This window comes from Coregonus lavaretus (genome assembly GCF_964263955.1).
Source record: "Coregonus lavaretus genome assembly, chromosome: 4".
In the NCBI taxonomy this organism is placed as follows: Eukaryota; Metazoa; Chordata; class Actinopteri; order Salmoniformes; family Salmonidae; genus Coregonus; species Coregonus lavaretus.
The window spans coordinates 60,123,096-60,139,193 of NC_139991.1; the positions used below are offsets into that span (position 1 = coordinate 60,123,096).

General features: G+C 41.7%; 1 pseudogene across 1 annotated transcript in view; it reads right to left on the reverse strand.

The window, feature by feature from the left end:
- Positions 1-10,718, reverse strand: part of LOC311127485 (V-type proton ATPase subunit B, brain isoform-like) — a 28,634-nt pseudogene extending 17,916 nt beyond the window's left edge. The window contains exons 1-6 of the transcript in view: positions 10,577-10,718; positions 10,229-10,284; positions 9,945-10,093; positions 2,532-2,596; positions 2,355-2,432; positions 2,109-2,247 (exon numbers count right to left, since the gene is read on the reverse strand). The product of the transcript in view is annotated as a V-type proton ATPase subunit B, brain isoform-like (transcript). The remainder of the gene's footprint in view (positions 1-2,108; positions 2,248-2,354; positions 2,433-2,531; positions 2,597-9,944; positions 10,094-10,228; positions 10,285-10,576) is intronic.
- Between the last annotated feature and the right edge of the window lie 5,380 nt (positions 10,719-16,098).

Consider the following 16,098-nt stretch of genomic DNA (forward strand, 5'->3'; position numbering starts at 1 on the left):
CAGCAGCAAGATTTGTGGCCAGTTGCCATGAGAAAAGGGCAACCAGTGCAGCACAAACAACATTGTAAATACCACCAATATTTATCTGTTTATTTATCTTCCCCTACTATTCGTACAACAACTATTTGCACATTGCTAAAAACTGTAGATAAAGTGCATTCGGAAAGTACAGTTACAGCCTTATTCTAAAATTGATTAAATCGTTTATTCCCTCATCAATCTACACATAATGACAAAGCAAAAACAGATTTGTAGAAATTGTATCAATAAAATAAAAACTGAAATATGACATTTACATAAGTATTCAGACCATTTACTCAGTACTTTGTTGAAGCACCTTTGGCAGCGATTACAGCCTCGAGTCTTCTTGGGTATGACCGGGCTCAAGTCCGGGCTCTGGCTGGGCCACTCAAGGATATTCAGAAAGTTGTCCCGAAGCCACTCCTGCGTTGTCTTGGCTGTGTGCTTAGGGTCGTTGTCCTGTTGGAAGGTAAACCTTCACCCCAGTCTGAGGTCCTGAGCACTCTGGAGCAGGTTTTCATCAAGTTTCTCTCTGTACTTTGCTCCGTTCATCTTTTCCTCAATCCTGACTAGTCTCTCAGTCCCTGCCACTGAAAAACATCCCCACAGCATGATGCTGCCACCACCATGCTTCACCGTAGGGATGGTGCCAGGTTTCCTCCAGACGTGATGCTTGGCATTCAGGCCAAAGATTTCAATCTTGGTTTCATCAGACCAGAGAATCTTGGTTCTCATGGTCTGGGAGTCTTTAGGTGCCTTTTGGCAAACTCCAAGCAGGATGTCATGTGCCTTTTACTGAGGAGTCGCTTCCGTCTGGCCACTCTACCATAAAGGCCTGATTGGTGGAGTGCTGCAGAGATGGTTGTCCTTCTGGAAGGTTCTCCCATCTCCACAGAGGAAACCTGGAGCTCTGTCAGAGTGACCATTGGGTTCTTGTTCACCTCCCTGACCAAGGCCCTTCTCCCCCAATTGCTCAGTTTGGCCAGGCAGCCAGCTCTAGGAAGACTCTTGGTGGTTCCAAAGTTCTTCCATTTAAGAATGATGGAGGCCACTGTGTTCTTGGGGACCTTCAATACTTCAGACATGTTTTGGTACCCTTCCCCAGATCTGTGCCTCGACACAATCCTGTCTCGGAGCTCTACGGACAATTCCTTCGACCTCATGGCTTGGTTTTTCCTCTGACATGCACTGTCAACTGTGGGACCATATATAGACAGGTGTGTTTTTTCCCCAAATCATGTCCAAACAATTGAATTTACCACAGGTGGACTCCAATCAAGTTGTAGAAACATCTCAAGGATGATAAATAGAAACAGGATGCACCTGAGCTCAATTTTGAGTCTCCTAGGAAAGGGTCTGAATACTTTTGGAAATAAGGTATTTATGTTTTTTTTTAATGTAAATCTGCAAAATTAGAAATACAAACGTTTTTTGCTTTGTCATTATGGGTTATTATGTGAGGGAAAAAAATATTTCATGAATTTTAGAATAAGGCTGTAACGTAACAAAATGTGGAAAAAGTCAAGGGGTCTGAATACTTTCTGAATGCACTGTAGCTGATAATATAGCACTTGAAATGTCTATATTTTTCAAACCTTAATGACTGCAATGTTTACTGTTAATTTCTAATTGTTTTTAGTTGATATTGTTTTGTGTCTTCTCACTTTTGTTTATTGTTAATTTCACTTGCTTTGGCAATGTAAACACGTTTCCACAGGCCAATAAAGCCCATTTGAATTGAAAGAGAAAGCAAGAGAGAGAGAGAGAGAGCACGAGAGAGAGACAGAGAGAGAGAAAGAGAGATAGTAAAATATACACACGCTGCAGGATATGAAAAGCTCAAAGCTCATTTCCCCATTTCATCAAACTGAACTAATTAAAAGGAAATGATACAAATGAATGAATCAATTTCATTAGTAGGTTTAATCAGTACTAGACCCTTTGGATGTGCTGCTTTAATACCTTCACACAGATTACCAGGCCATTCACACAGCTCTTAATGCTAAAGATGGGGGTTGAGGGAGGTACACTGTGTGTGTGTGTGTGTTTGTGTGTGTTTGTGTGTGTGTATGTGTGCGTGTGTGTACCTCGTTGTGTGGCAGTCCTGCAGCAGAGAAGATGGTATTTTCTGCCCTTTAACGATGCTGTTCATGCCGTCTATTGCAGAGATCCCTGTCTGGATCATCTCCTGCGGGTAGATACGACACTGAGGGTTGATAGGCTGGCCTGGACACACACACACACACACACACACACACACAATCATCTCCTCTGGGTAGGAACAACACTATCTTTACATACATTTCTCTCAATCTATATCAGTAGATGTGTACCCATGATGTCCAGGTAGTCCTCTGCCATTACTGCGGAGCCTTTATCGATGGGCTTGCCTGATCCATTAAACACACGACCTGCAAACAGAAATGCATATATACACATACACACATTCAGATTGATAGTCTTCAGAGACGTGTGTTACTGTATGTGTGTAAAAAGTATTACATTCCTACCCAGCATATCTTCAGAGACAGGTGTGCGTAGGATGTCTCCTGTAAACTCACAGCTGGTCTTCTTAGTATCAATACATTTATATTTTTACATTTTAGTCATTTAGCAGACGCTCTTATCCAGAGCGACTTAGTTAGTGAGTGCATACATTTTCATACTGGGCCCCCGTGGGAATCGAACCCACAACCATGGCGTTGCAAGCGCCATGCTCTATCGACTGAGCTACACGGGACCTGATGTCCCCTCAAACATCTACACACACACGCACCAGGAGAATTGTTAGATGTGTGTTTTTGAGACCTGATGAGAAAGTTACAAACAATTAACATCAATACTACGATGGCTTACGTGTCAAGCAAAACCTTTTGTGGAAGGTACTGCGCTGTGTAAATCAAGCTGACAATAGCAGATCATCAACATAAATGTAGGTGTATTGGATTGAATCCAAAGTGGACAACAACTGTCTTCACTGGCGCAACAAACGAGACATCAAAATATTCTGGACATTCATCCGAACACTGTTTCCCCGCACTTTGGCTGTTTTTGCATGGCATGCTATATCACAACATCCAGGTACATTGGCTTACGAAAGTATTCATCCCTCCTATTTTGTTGCCTTACAACCTGGAATTAAAATTGATTTTTGGGGGGTTTGTATCATTTGACTTACACAACATGCCTACCACTTTGAAGATGCAAAATATTTGTAATTGTGAAACAAACAAGAAATAAGACAAGAAAACAGAAAACTTGAGCGTGCATATTTTAGCTCAATTTTAGTCTCATCTGACCAGAGTACCTTCTTCCATATGTTTGGGGAGTCTCCCACATGCCTTTTGGCGAACACCAAACGCGTTAGCTTATTTTTTTCATTAAGCAATGGCTTTTTTCTGGCCACTCTTCCGTAAAGCCCAGCTCTGTGGAGTGTACGGCTTAAAGTGGTCTTATGGACAGATACTCCAATCTCCACTGTGGAGCTTTGCAGCTCCTTCAGGGTTATCTTTGGTCTCTTTGTTGCCTCTCTGATTAATGCCCTGCTTGCCTAGTCCGTGAGTTTTGGTGGGCGGCCCTCTCTTGGCAGGTTTGTTGTGGTGCCATATTCTTTCAATTTTTTAATAATGGATTTAATGGTGCTCCGTGGGATGTACAAAGTTTCTGATACATTTTTTTAACCAAACCCTGATCTGTACTTCTACACAACTTTGTCTCTGACCTGTTTGGAGAGCTCCTTGGTCTTCATGGTGCCTCTTGCTTGGTGGTGCCCCTTGCTTAGTGGTGTTGCAGACTCTGGGGCCTTTCAGAACAGGTGTATATATACTGAGATCATGTGACAGATCATGTGACACTTAGATTGCACACAGGTGGACTTTATTTAACTAATTATGTGACTTCTGAAGGTAATTGGTTGCACCAGATCTTATTTAGGGGCTTCTTAGCAAAGGGGGTGAATACATATGCACGCACCTCTTTTCAGTTATTTATTTTGTATAATTTATTTTAACATGTTATTTTTTTCATTTCATTTCACCAATTTGGACTATTTTGTGTGTGTCCATTACATGAAATCCAAATAAAAATCCATTTAAATTACAGGTTGTAATGCAACAAAATAGGAAAAACGCCAAGGGGGATGAATACTTTTGCAAGGCACTGTAATTGTCATTCAGAAAAACATTTCCTGGCGTTAGGCGACTCTTTTTGTTAGAAGCATTTGATTTTGTAATCACATACTGTACATCATTTTGGATTTGTGTGCCCATTAAAACGGTTTTCACGCAGCCGCATAGGCATGGGTGGGCCTGGATGGGTCTGGGCCCACCCATTCGGGTGCCAGGCCCACCCAATTAGATTGAGCTAAAATAAATGCTCTCTACTTCTCAGTGTTCCAAACGGGATATTATTTGTCTTTTTACCTAAACATGTAAACACCATCAGATAGAATTCATAGCAAGCAGAGCACTGGAATGACATTCAAATTAATTGGAATGACCTTCACTTTCATGGGATAAGTGGCCAAAAACAACTAACTGAAAAACACAACCCCAATAAGCCACGAATATGACAGCATTGAGGCATATTTCACTGTGCTTCTATGGCTATGTGCACCATGCCACTGCCTACTTCATTTGTTAATTTAGCAAACAAGACTGCTCATAATCCAATGCCTTTATCACAGTCAACACACCTCCTACTAGGCAGACACTGGTTGAATTAACATTGTTTCCACATCATTTTTTACTTATCTATTTTTTACTTCAGTTTATTTTAGTAAATACTTTCTTAAAACGTATTTTTCTTAAAACTGCATTGTTGGTTAAGGGTTTGTAAGTAAGCATTTCACTGTAAGGTCTGATTGGCTCAAATGCATTAAGAAGGAAAGAAATTCCACAAATTAACTTTTAAGAAGGCACACCTGTTAATTGAAATGCATTACAGGTGACTACCTCATGAAGCTGGTTGAGAGAATGCCTGGACAAAAGGAACACCTACAGTGGGGAAAAAAAGTATTTAGTCAGCCACCAATTGTGCAAGTTCTCCCACTTAAAAAGATGATAGAGGCCTGTAATTTTCATCATAGGTACACGTCAACTATGACAGACAAATTGAGAAAAGAAAATCCTGAAAATCAGATTGTAGGATTTTTCATGAATTTATTTGCAAATTATGGTGGAAAATAAGTATTTGGTCACCTACAAAAAAGCAAGATTTCTGGCTCTCACAGACCTGTAACTTCTTCTTTAAGAGGCTCCTCTGTCCTCCACTCGTTACCTGTATTAATGGCACCTGTTTGAACTTGTTATCAGTATAAAAGACACCTGTCCACAACCTCAAACAGTCACACTCCAAACTCCACTATGGCCAAGACCAAAGAGCTGTCAAAGGACACCAGAAACAAAATTGTAGACCTGCACCAGGCTGGGAAGACTGAATCTGCAATAGGTAAGCAGCTTGGTTTGAAGAAATCAACTGTGGGAGCAATTATTAGGAAATGGAAGACATACAAGACCACTGATAATCTCCCTCGATCTGGGGCTCCATGCAAGATCTCACCCCGTGGGGTCAAAATGATCACAAGAACGGTGAGCAAAAATCCCAGAACCACACAGGGGGACCTAGTGAATGACCTGCAGAGAGCTGGGACCAAAGTAACAAAGCCTACCATCAGTAACACACTACGCCGCCAGCGACTCAAATCCTGCAGTGCCAGACGTGTCCCCCTGCTTAAGCCAGTACATGTCCAGGCCCGTCTGAAGTTTACTAGAGTGCATTTGGATGATCCAGAAGAGGATTGGGAGAATGTCATATGGTCAGATGAAACCAAAATAGAACTTTTTGGTAAAAACTCAACTTGTCGTGTTTGGAGGACAAAGAATGCTGAGTTGCATCCAAAGAACACCATACCTACTGTGAAGCATGGGGGTGGAAACATCATGCTTTGGGGCTGTTTTTCTGCAAAGGGACCAGGACGACTGATCCGTGTAAAGGAAAGAATGAATGGGGCCATGTATCGTGAGATTTTGAGTGAAAACCTCCTTCCATCAGCAAGGGTATTGAAGATGAAACGTGGCTGGGTCTTTCAGCATGACAATGATCCCAAACACACTGCCCGGGCAATGAAGGAGTGGCTTCGTAAGAAGCATTTCAAGGTCCTGGAGTGGCCTAGCCAGTCTCCAGATCTCAACCCCATAGAAAATCTTTGGAGGGAGTTGAAAGTCTGTGTTGCCCAGCGACAGCCCCAAAACATCACTGCTCTAGAGGAGATCTACATGGAGGAATGGGCCAAAATACCAGCAACAGTGTGTGAAAACCTTGTGAAGACTTACAGAAAACGTTTGACCTGTGTCATTGCCAACAAAGGGTATATGACAAAGTATTGAGTAACTTTTGTTATTGACCAAATACTTATTTATTTGCAAATCAATTCATTAAAAATCCTACAATGTGATTTTCTGGATTTTATTTTCTCATTTTGTCTGTCATAGTTGACGTGTACCTATGATGAATATTACAGGCCTCTCTCATCTTTTTAAGTGGGAGAACTTGCACAATTGGTGGCTGACTAAATACTTTTTTTCCCCACTGTATGTGAGAATGCTATTCATTGACTGCAGCTCAGCATTCAACACCATAGTGCCCTCAAAGCTCATCACTAAGCTAAGGACCCTGGGACTAAACACCTCCCTCTGCAATTGGATCCTGGACTTCCTGACGGACCGCCCCCAGGTGGTAAGGGTAGGTAACAACACATCCGCCACGCTGATCCTCAACACGGGGGCCCCTCAGGGGTGCGCGCTCAGTCCCCTCCTGTACTCCCTGTTCACTCATGACTGCATGGCCAGGCACGACTCCAACACCATCATTAAGTTTGCCGATGACACAACAGTGGTAGGCCTGATCACCGACAATGACGAGACAGCCTATAGGGAGGAGGTCAGAGTCCTGGCCATGTGGTGCCAGGACAACAACCTCTCCCTCAACGTGATCAAGACAAAGGAGATGATTGTGGACTACAGGAAAAAGAAGAGGACTGAGCACGCACCCATTCTCATTTTTGCATTGCCCCCCCACCCCTCTTTTACGCTGCTGCTACTCTCTGTTTATTATCTATGCATAGTCACTTTAATAACTGTACCTACATGAACATATTACCCCAATTACCTCGACTAACCGGTGGCCCCGCAGATTGACTTGGTACCGGTACCCCCTGTATATAGCCTCGCTATTGATATTTTTACTGCTGCTCTTTAATTATTTGTTACTTTATTTCTTATTATTTTATATTGTATTTTTTTGTGATTTTTTTGGTATTCTTTCTTAAAACTGCATTATTGGTTAAGGGCTTGTACGTAAGCATTTAACTGTAAGATCTACACCTGTTGTATTTGGCGCATGTGACAAATACATTTTGATTTGATTTGATTTGAAGAGTGTGCAAAGATGTCATCAAGGCAAAGGGTGGCTACTTTGAAGAATCTCAAATATAACATATATTTTGATTTGTTTAACACTTTTTTGGTTACCACATGATTCCATGTGTGTTATTTCATAGTTTTTATGTCTTTACTATTATTCTCCAATGTAGAAAATAGTGAAAATAAAGAAAAACCCTTGAATGAGTAGGTGTGTCCAAACTTTTGACTGTATATATATTTTTTGCCTGTTTTGCATGTTATTTTGGCATTCATATGTGTCACATATCAGTTTGCAAACGATGTTAAAACAAATAATCATTGAGTTAATAAAGCCGCATCCAAACATGGTCTCTTTTTTGCTTTCTTGAGTAAGGCAGCTCCAAAATGCAGGTGTTTCAGCCTAGCTCAGTGCTTTCTGTGGTGGTAGGGCAGCCTGCGCAAAATACAGAGTGTCGGGGTTGGTAATGTTCTCTAGTTGCGCCGTGATTGGCTCAGTGTTCTGTTACTCATGGGGACACTACTCACCACAAACTCTACGGGGAGAGCTTGAAAATTCTAGCCCCTTCGGTGCTGCCATAGATTTACATTAGAAGTGCCCATCTAAGAAGGCTCAAGGTCATTGGCCACAGATAAGATTACGTCAAATCACATCATATAGCTTTGATTAGACTGATCATGTCAACGTCATACTTTCAAAATCTTAGCTAGCAAGCTAGACAAGCAGTCATCATCCTGAATCAAGTCGATAATCTACTGGCAGATCCTTTTCAATCCTTGTCATATGAAGAGAAACTATAGATAAAACGTATCGGTGCAAATCGGCCATTGGACATAAACATTACAAGTTGGAAATCGCAAATTCAACAATGAGTGGTTTGGAAGGAATTAGTGGCTAACTGCAAGCGTTACAAAACAATCACTAGCCTGCTATTCAGTGGAGAGGGCGTGTGGTCCAAGTCTGGGTTTAAGGGTCTCTTTCCCAAGCTTAAAATGATAAACATTCACATGCAACACCATGGGCCAGAAAATGTTGAATATATTCGCCATGCTGTCAATTCAACATGACTTCTGCCGCGTTCAAAACAACTGGAAACTCGGAACTGGGAAATCTCAGACTTCAGTGAGTTCATGACAACTGGGAACTCTGAAAGAAACTAGCTCCAACTGAGAAAATACGTTTTGAACGGTCATCCAACTCGGAATTCCAAATCAGGAACTCGGGAACCTTGTTTTTTTCAGAGTTCCCAGTTGTCTTGAAAGCACCATAAATCCCGAGAATGCCAGACTTTGATGACAAAGTTTGATGACAGAATTTGACCACAAGAAGGACCGCCGCGCCACCTTCCTATTCAAATGACTACAGCACAACAAAGTGAGTCCAAAAATGTATTGTATGCTTCTGTATAAATGATGTAATATGCCAGGGAGATATGTATACTGTAGCTAAAAAAGTAATACTAAGTGTATGTTGTGTAGTAAGCTGTTTGTAGCCGTGTGCCTCACCCTAATAATTTGGTCCCTTCCCCCTCATAACTTAGCCTACTGTGCTGACTTGGTGGTGCACATGTAGCCTATAGCCTGTTTTAGAGAAATGTCTTCATCGAATATTGTAAGAGCTTTCATTGTCTGCTTATATGCCTCCTTTATTTATCCTACGGTTCTGACTTGGTGAACAGGGAGAATACTGTAAGAACGGGCCTTGTTCTGAATTCTGTCGCTGTACATTTCAAAGGTGCTGAACAAATAGTTATATTGACTACGTCCATCTTAGCTCACTCATTAGTGTCTTAATCGAAATTACGGATTACTTCTTATTCGCTCATTGTTCCCTTATGCCATAGTTTGTACATCTCAATTGTCAGTAGAAACCACATTTGTTAAACAAGTTATCCATATCAGCTATGTTTTTTAAAAAGGCAGTAAATTAGGCTGAATGAACTGTTTCGCTGCCAGACAAGGCTCCGCTGATAGCCAGGTGTCGCAGTGGTAAGGATTCACTCCATGGTGCTGAAAAGAAAGCTCTGCTGTTGGGACAGCTTTATGTAGGCCCAAACAGTTTGTGGGAACCATTTGTCACCGTTATAGTGCAATTAATGTAATATTTAGTGTTGTGTTGTGGCTTTGCTGGCTTGCATAAAAAATTGTAAAAAGAGTTTGCCCAGCCAAGATTGAAATGCCAAATTGCCACTGGAAATATTACTATAATAAGGCTACAAGGCTGTTTTTAGCCTACAGCCTTCAGACAGGTTTAAACGGGTTTCGGCAGGATTTAGGATGTTGCACACCCTTGGCTGAACTTGGTGTGCAACATTTTAAGTTGTCCGGAAATCTGAAAATGGTGGTGGAAAATTGTGTTTTATTAAGACAGTACACATATTTTTCCAGTTTTTCGATGCTAGACGATAGTCCAGCTCTAGCGCCCACTATCAGCTGCATCGGCTAGCGAAGGCTCAGCGTTCGCGCTAAAATATAACGCGTTGTGTTTTGTGGCACTGCTTCGACTAAGATGTCCCTGATGTCCCCTCAAACACACACACACATACACAAACTGACCTGCACCACAGCTTTAGACCTGTAACCTCCAACACCTGGCCGCTCCTCTTGGTTCCATCTGGCAGGGTCAGGTGGACGATCTCTGCATACCTGGGGAACTATCACACACACACAGGGTCAGGAGGATGAATTCACCACAACAGGGGTACTGGACAACATCGCTGCAGATCAGAGACTGGCTGTGTTTAATACAGCATGTTGGTTTGGAGATGTACTCATCTGTGATCGTTCACCTTCACCTGATCCAGAATCACCAGAGGCCCGTTGACTCCAGATACTGTCTTATAAGCTACAGTACAGACAGAAAACAGAGTTACTCGCACACTGCCCCCACCCCTTGTAGTAAGAAGCAGCAATTCATGCAACTCCTGAAAAACACTTTGAGGGGTGGTGATGGTGAAATAAGATTTATTTGAAATCATTAGGCTATGAGAAACTTATATTTTACAGCAATTATAACAATTAGTTTCAATAGGAATCGACGTCCCTGAATACTAGTCATCATCACTTGCCGCAGACTGCCCAACGTTATCTCCTATCGGGCTGTGGCTACTGCCCCGACAGACACTGTAATAACTCACTCAGGCGCGGATGGGAGATATAGTCGCGATTAAGGGCCAGGACGTGCTTCCGGGAGGAAGCCGTTTTGTTGCCGCCGGTAACGGCTGAGGAGAGCTCGTTAACAGCTTCGCTCACCGTCCCCTTCAACACATTCAACGCCATGTTTACCTCTAGATTGGAGTTGGAGAAGACAAGTCGTGACAGCAGGACTGCGCATGCGAGGTAGCTACGAAGAGGAACTGACCAAGGTGCTGATTTTGTCGAGATGTTTTATTATTTCAAGGGTAACTGTAACTGATATTTTGGTCTAAAACGACTATTACACATCAACAGAAAGCTCTTGGTGAGATATACAGTGCCTTCAGAAAGTATTCACACCTCTTGACTTTTCCACATTTCCACATTTTTGTCATTGGCCTACTACACATAATACCTCATAATGTCAAAGTGGAATTATGTTTTTCGATTTTTTAAAACAAATTAATTAAAAATGAAAAGCTGAAATGTCTTGAGTCAATAAGTATTCAACCCATTTGTTATGACATGCCTAAATAAGTTCAGGAGTAAAAGATTACTTAACAAGTCACAAAATAAGTTGCATGGACTCACTCCTTGTGCAATAATAGTGTTTAACATGATTTCTGAATGACTACCACATCTTTGTACATCACACATACAATGATCTGTAAGGTCCCTCAGTCAAGCAGTGTATTTCAAACACAGATTCAACCACAAAGACCATGGAGGTTTTCCAATACCTCGCAAAGAATGGCACCTATTGGTACAGTGAGGGAAAAAAGTATTTGATCCCCTGCTGATTTTGTACGGTTGCCCACTGACAAAGACATGATCAGTCTATAATTTAATGGTAGGTTTATTTGAACAGTGAGAGACAGAATAACAACAACAAAATCCAGAAAAACGCATGTCAAAAATGCATTTTAATGAGGGAAATAAGTATTTGACCCCTCTGCAAAACATGACTTAGTACTTGGTGGCAAAACCCTTGTTGGCAATCACAGAGGTCAGATGTTTCTTGTAGTTGGCCACCAGGTTTGCACACATCTCAGGAGGGATTTTGTCCCACTCCTCTTTGCAGATCTTCTCCAAGTCATTAAGGTTTCGAGACTGACGTTTGGCAACTCGAACCTTCAGCTCCCTCCACAGATTTTCTATGGGATTAAGGTCTGGAGACTGGCTAGGCCACTCCAGGACCTTAATGTGCTTCTTCTTGAGCCACTCCTCTGTTGCCTTGGCCGTGTGTTTTGGGTCATTGTCATGCTGGAATACCCATCCACGACCCATTTTCAATGCCCTGGCTGAGGGAAGGAGGTTCTCACCCAAGATTTGACAGTACATGGCCCTGTCCATCATCCCTTTGATGCGGTGAAGTTGTCCTGTCCCCTTAGCAGAAAAACACCCCCAAAGCATAATGTTTCCACCTCCATGTTTGACGGTGGGGATGGTGTTCTTGGGGTCATAGGCAGCATTCCTCCTCCTCCAAACACGGCGAGTTGAGTTGATGCCAAAGAGCTCGATTTTGGTCTCATCTGACCACAACACTTTCACCCAGTTCTCCTCTGAATCATTCAGATGTTCATTGGCAAACTTCAGACGGGCCTGTATATGTGCTTTCTTGAGCAGGGGGACCTTGCGGGCGCTGCAGGAGTTCAGTCCTTCATGGCGTAGTGTGTTACCAATTGTTTTCTTGGTGACTATGGTCCCAGCTGCCTTGAGATCATTGACAAGATCCTCCCGTGTAGTTCTGGGCTGATTCCTCACCGTTCTCATGATCATTGCAACCCCACGAGGTGAGATCTTGCATGGAGCCCCAGGCCGAGGGAGATTGAAAGTTATTTTGTGTTTCTTCCATTTGCGAATAATCGCACCAACTGTTGTCACCTTCTCACCAAGCTGCTTGGAGATGGTCTTGTAGCCCATTCCAGCCTTTTTTAGGTCTACAATCTTGTCCCTGACATCCTTGCAGAGCTCTTTGGTCTTGGCCATGGTGGAGAGTTTGGAATCTGATTGATTGATTGCTTCTGTGGACAGGTGTCTTTTATACAGGTAACAAGCTGAGATTAGGAGCGCTCCCTTTAAGAGTGTGCTCCTAATCTCAGCTCGTTACCTGTATAAAAGACACCTGGAAGCCAGAAATCTTTCTGATTGAGAGGGGGTCAAATACTTATTTCCCTCATTAAAATGCAAATCAATTTATAACATTTTTGACATGCGTTTTTCTGGATTTTTTTGTTGTTATTCTGTCTCTCACTGTTCAAATAAACCTACCATTAAAATTATAGACTGATCATTTCTTTGTCAGTGGGCAAACGTACAAAATCAGCTGGGGATCAAATACTTTTTTCCCTCACTGTAGATGGGTAAAATAAAAAGCAGACATTGGATATCCCTTTGAGCATGGTGAAGTTATTAATTACACTTTGGATGGGGTATCAATACACGCAGTCACTACAAAGATACAGGAGACCTTCCTAACTCAGTTGCCGGAGAGGAAGGAAACCGCTCAGGGATTTAACCACGCCAATGGTGACTTTAAAACAGTTATTTCAAATATTTCAAAACATGCATCCTGTTTGCAACAAGCCACTAAAGTAATACTGCAAAAAATGTGGCAAAGCAATACTTTTTTTTCCTGAATACAAGTGTTATGTTTGGGACAACTCTAATATAACACATTACTGAGTACGGGTTGAATGGCGACACTTACCAGGATTTAACGGCCAAAACCCCTCCCTTTTCCCGGGATAAATAATTGTGAGAAACCGGTAAATTATAATAAATTATTGATATGAACAGCATGGCGTGAAATAGAACTGTTAAATTATATGTGATGTCTAAATCTGGCTTCTCTATGTCCTCTGCATGATGAATCATTAATGAATGTCACCTATTGGGAGAGACAGACAGCCCATCTCAGTATGGAGCGCAGTTCACAATGCATGTAGACCTATCATCTCATGACAGGTAGCCTATGCTACAGTAATATAAAGACAGAATGCGCGTCTAATTTACCCATCTCCATCTGGCTTTCGGGTGTCACCTTATCTTTCAATTGTAAAGATTTTTTTATTTATTGCAGCTGCAGAGTTTTAAAACAGCCTATCACTCGAATATCATTGCTGTAAATCAGTGCACATGCGAGCACTCTAGCAATCCTTCTCTCTCTCCATCAACTCCATTCAGATTGCATTCAAAATAGATAATCATGTTCTAGATTGATATATAGCCCTATACAGTGCCTTCAGAAAGTATTCAGACACATTGACTCTTTCCACATTTTGTTAGGTTACAGCCTTATTCTAAAATTGATTAAATTGTTTTTTCCCCTCATCAATCTACACACAATACCCAATAACGACAAAGCAAAAACAGGTTTATCTAAATTATTGCTAATTTAAAACAAATGCCAGGTTTACTCCAGACGCGACTCTTGGCATTCAGGCCAAAGTGTTCAATCTTGGTTTCATCAGACCTGAGAATCTTGTTTCTCATGGTCTTAGAGTCTTTAGGTGCCTTTTGGCAAACTCAAAGCAGGCTGTCATGTGGCTTTTACTGAGGAGTGGCTTTCGTCTGGTCTACCATGAATCCCTGATTGGTGGAGTGCTGCATAGATGGTTGCCCTTCTGGAAGGTTCTCCCATCTCCACAGAGGAACTCTAGAGCTCTGTTAGAGTGACCATCTTGGTGGTTCCAAACTTCTTCCATTTAAGAATGATGGAGGCCACTGTGTTCTTGGGGACCTTTAATGCTGCAGACATTTTTTGGTACCCTTCCCCAGATCTGTGCCTCAACACAGTCTTCAGACAATTCCTTCGACCTCATGGCGTGGTTTTTGCTCTGACATGCACTGTCAACTGTGGGACCTTATATAGACAGGTGTGTGCCTTTCCAAATCATGTCCAATCAATTTAATTTACCACAGGTGGACTCAAATCAAGTTGTAGAAACATCTCAAGAATGATCAATGGAAACAGGATGCACCTGAGCTCAATTTTGAGTCTCATAGCAAAGGGGCTGAATACTTATGTAAATAAGGTATTTCGGGGGGGGGGTTATTTCTAAAATCTGTTTTCGCTTTGTCATTCTGGGGTATTGTGTGTAGATTGCTGAGGATTTTTATTTATTTAATCCATTTTAGAATAAGGCTGTAACGTAACAAAATGTGGAAAAAGTCAAGGGGTCTGAGTACTTTCCGAAGGCACTTCATAGATGTCCTAGCCTACCTCTTTCATGTAATAAATTCAATGCAGTATTAGCCCTATATTCAGCTAATTAAGGATGGGTTATGCATAATAAGCTTCTAACTTATAGCCATTATTTTCTTTAGCATTTCTTATACAGTACCAATAGACTGTTCGAAGAGGGACGCAAGCTCGTTTGCTGAATGTTAAATACAGTAGCCAATAGAACTCACAAGTAGTTTGAAAGGCAAGTGAACGCGCGATAGTGGTAAGCTTTAGCAGTTAGTTATTAATTCAGACCCATAACCATTCAATCTTCGTGAAGAGAAGTGAAAGCCTTTTGCATCTAATTCTAGTCCTATATTATTCAAGGATTTATTATTCAAGGATGTCATTAGAATGTTGAAGATAAGGACAACAAAACTTATTTCATTTAACTGTTGAAAGCGAGGAAGGAATGAAGCAACAATAGAGAGAGAAAGAGGAGGTAGGCTAATAACATTAGGGGAAATATTATGAAAGGTATATTTATATATGCGTCAGCCTACTAATCATAGAAATAGGCCCCATTTATATTTCAAAATCAAATTCGCTAGCCTATACTTGGAACTTTGTAGGCCGCATGTGCTGCACCAGAATCGCATGTTCTCTCCCTGCTTTATCATGGTTTGAATTATGTGCATAATTCCAGTCATATAATCCAGTATAATACAACACACTACAGTAATACAGTCCACACTCAAATAGATTAGCCTACTGGAGCTAGTTTCATTTATTTACCCAAGAGAGCATATAGCTAGCTACATCTATGGGCTTTTATGTTTTTCTGTCATGCATAATGTGCAGTAGCCTATATCATATATGTATGTATCGGTCGTCAGTTGGACGGTGTTTCCCCCGACACATTGGTGTGGGTGGCTTCCGGGTTAAGCAAGTAGTGTGTCAAGAAGCACTGCGGCTTGGCAGGTCATGTTTCGGAGGACTCATGGCTCTTGACCTTCATCTCTCCCGAGTCCGTTAGGGAGTTGCAGCGATGAGACAAGATCGTAACTACCAATTGGATGTCACGAAATTGGGGATGAAAAGGGGGTAAAAAAAGAAATATATATATACGCTCTAATCAAATCCAGACATAGGCCCATTTATATGCTTTATAATGCTTTTGAATTACACTTCCGGTTTTGGCGGGAAATACCGCGTTACCCGGGAGAAAAGTGATGTATTCTCGGGATGGAACATTTGTAAAATACCGGGAAAATAATCAACCCTACTGAGTACCACTCTCCATAGTGGTAGGCTTGTAATCGTTAAGGTCTGGGGAGTTTTTCAGGATAAAAAAGA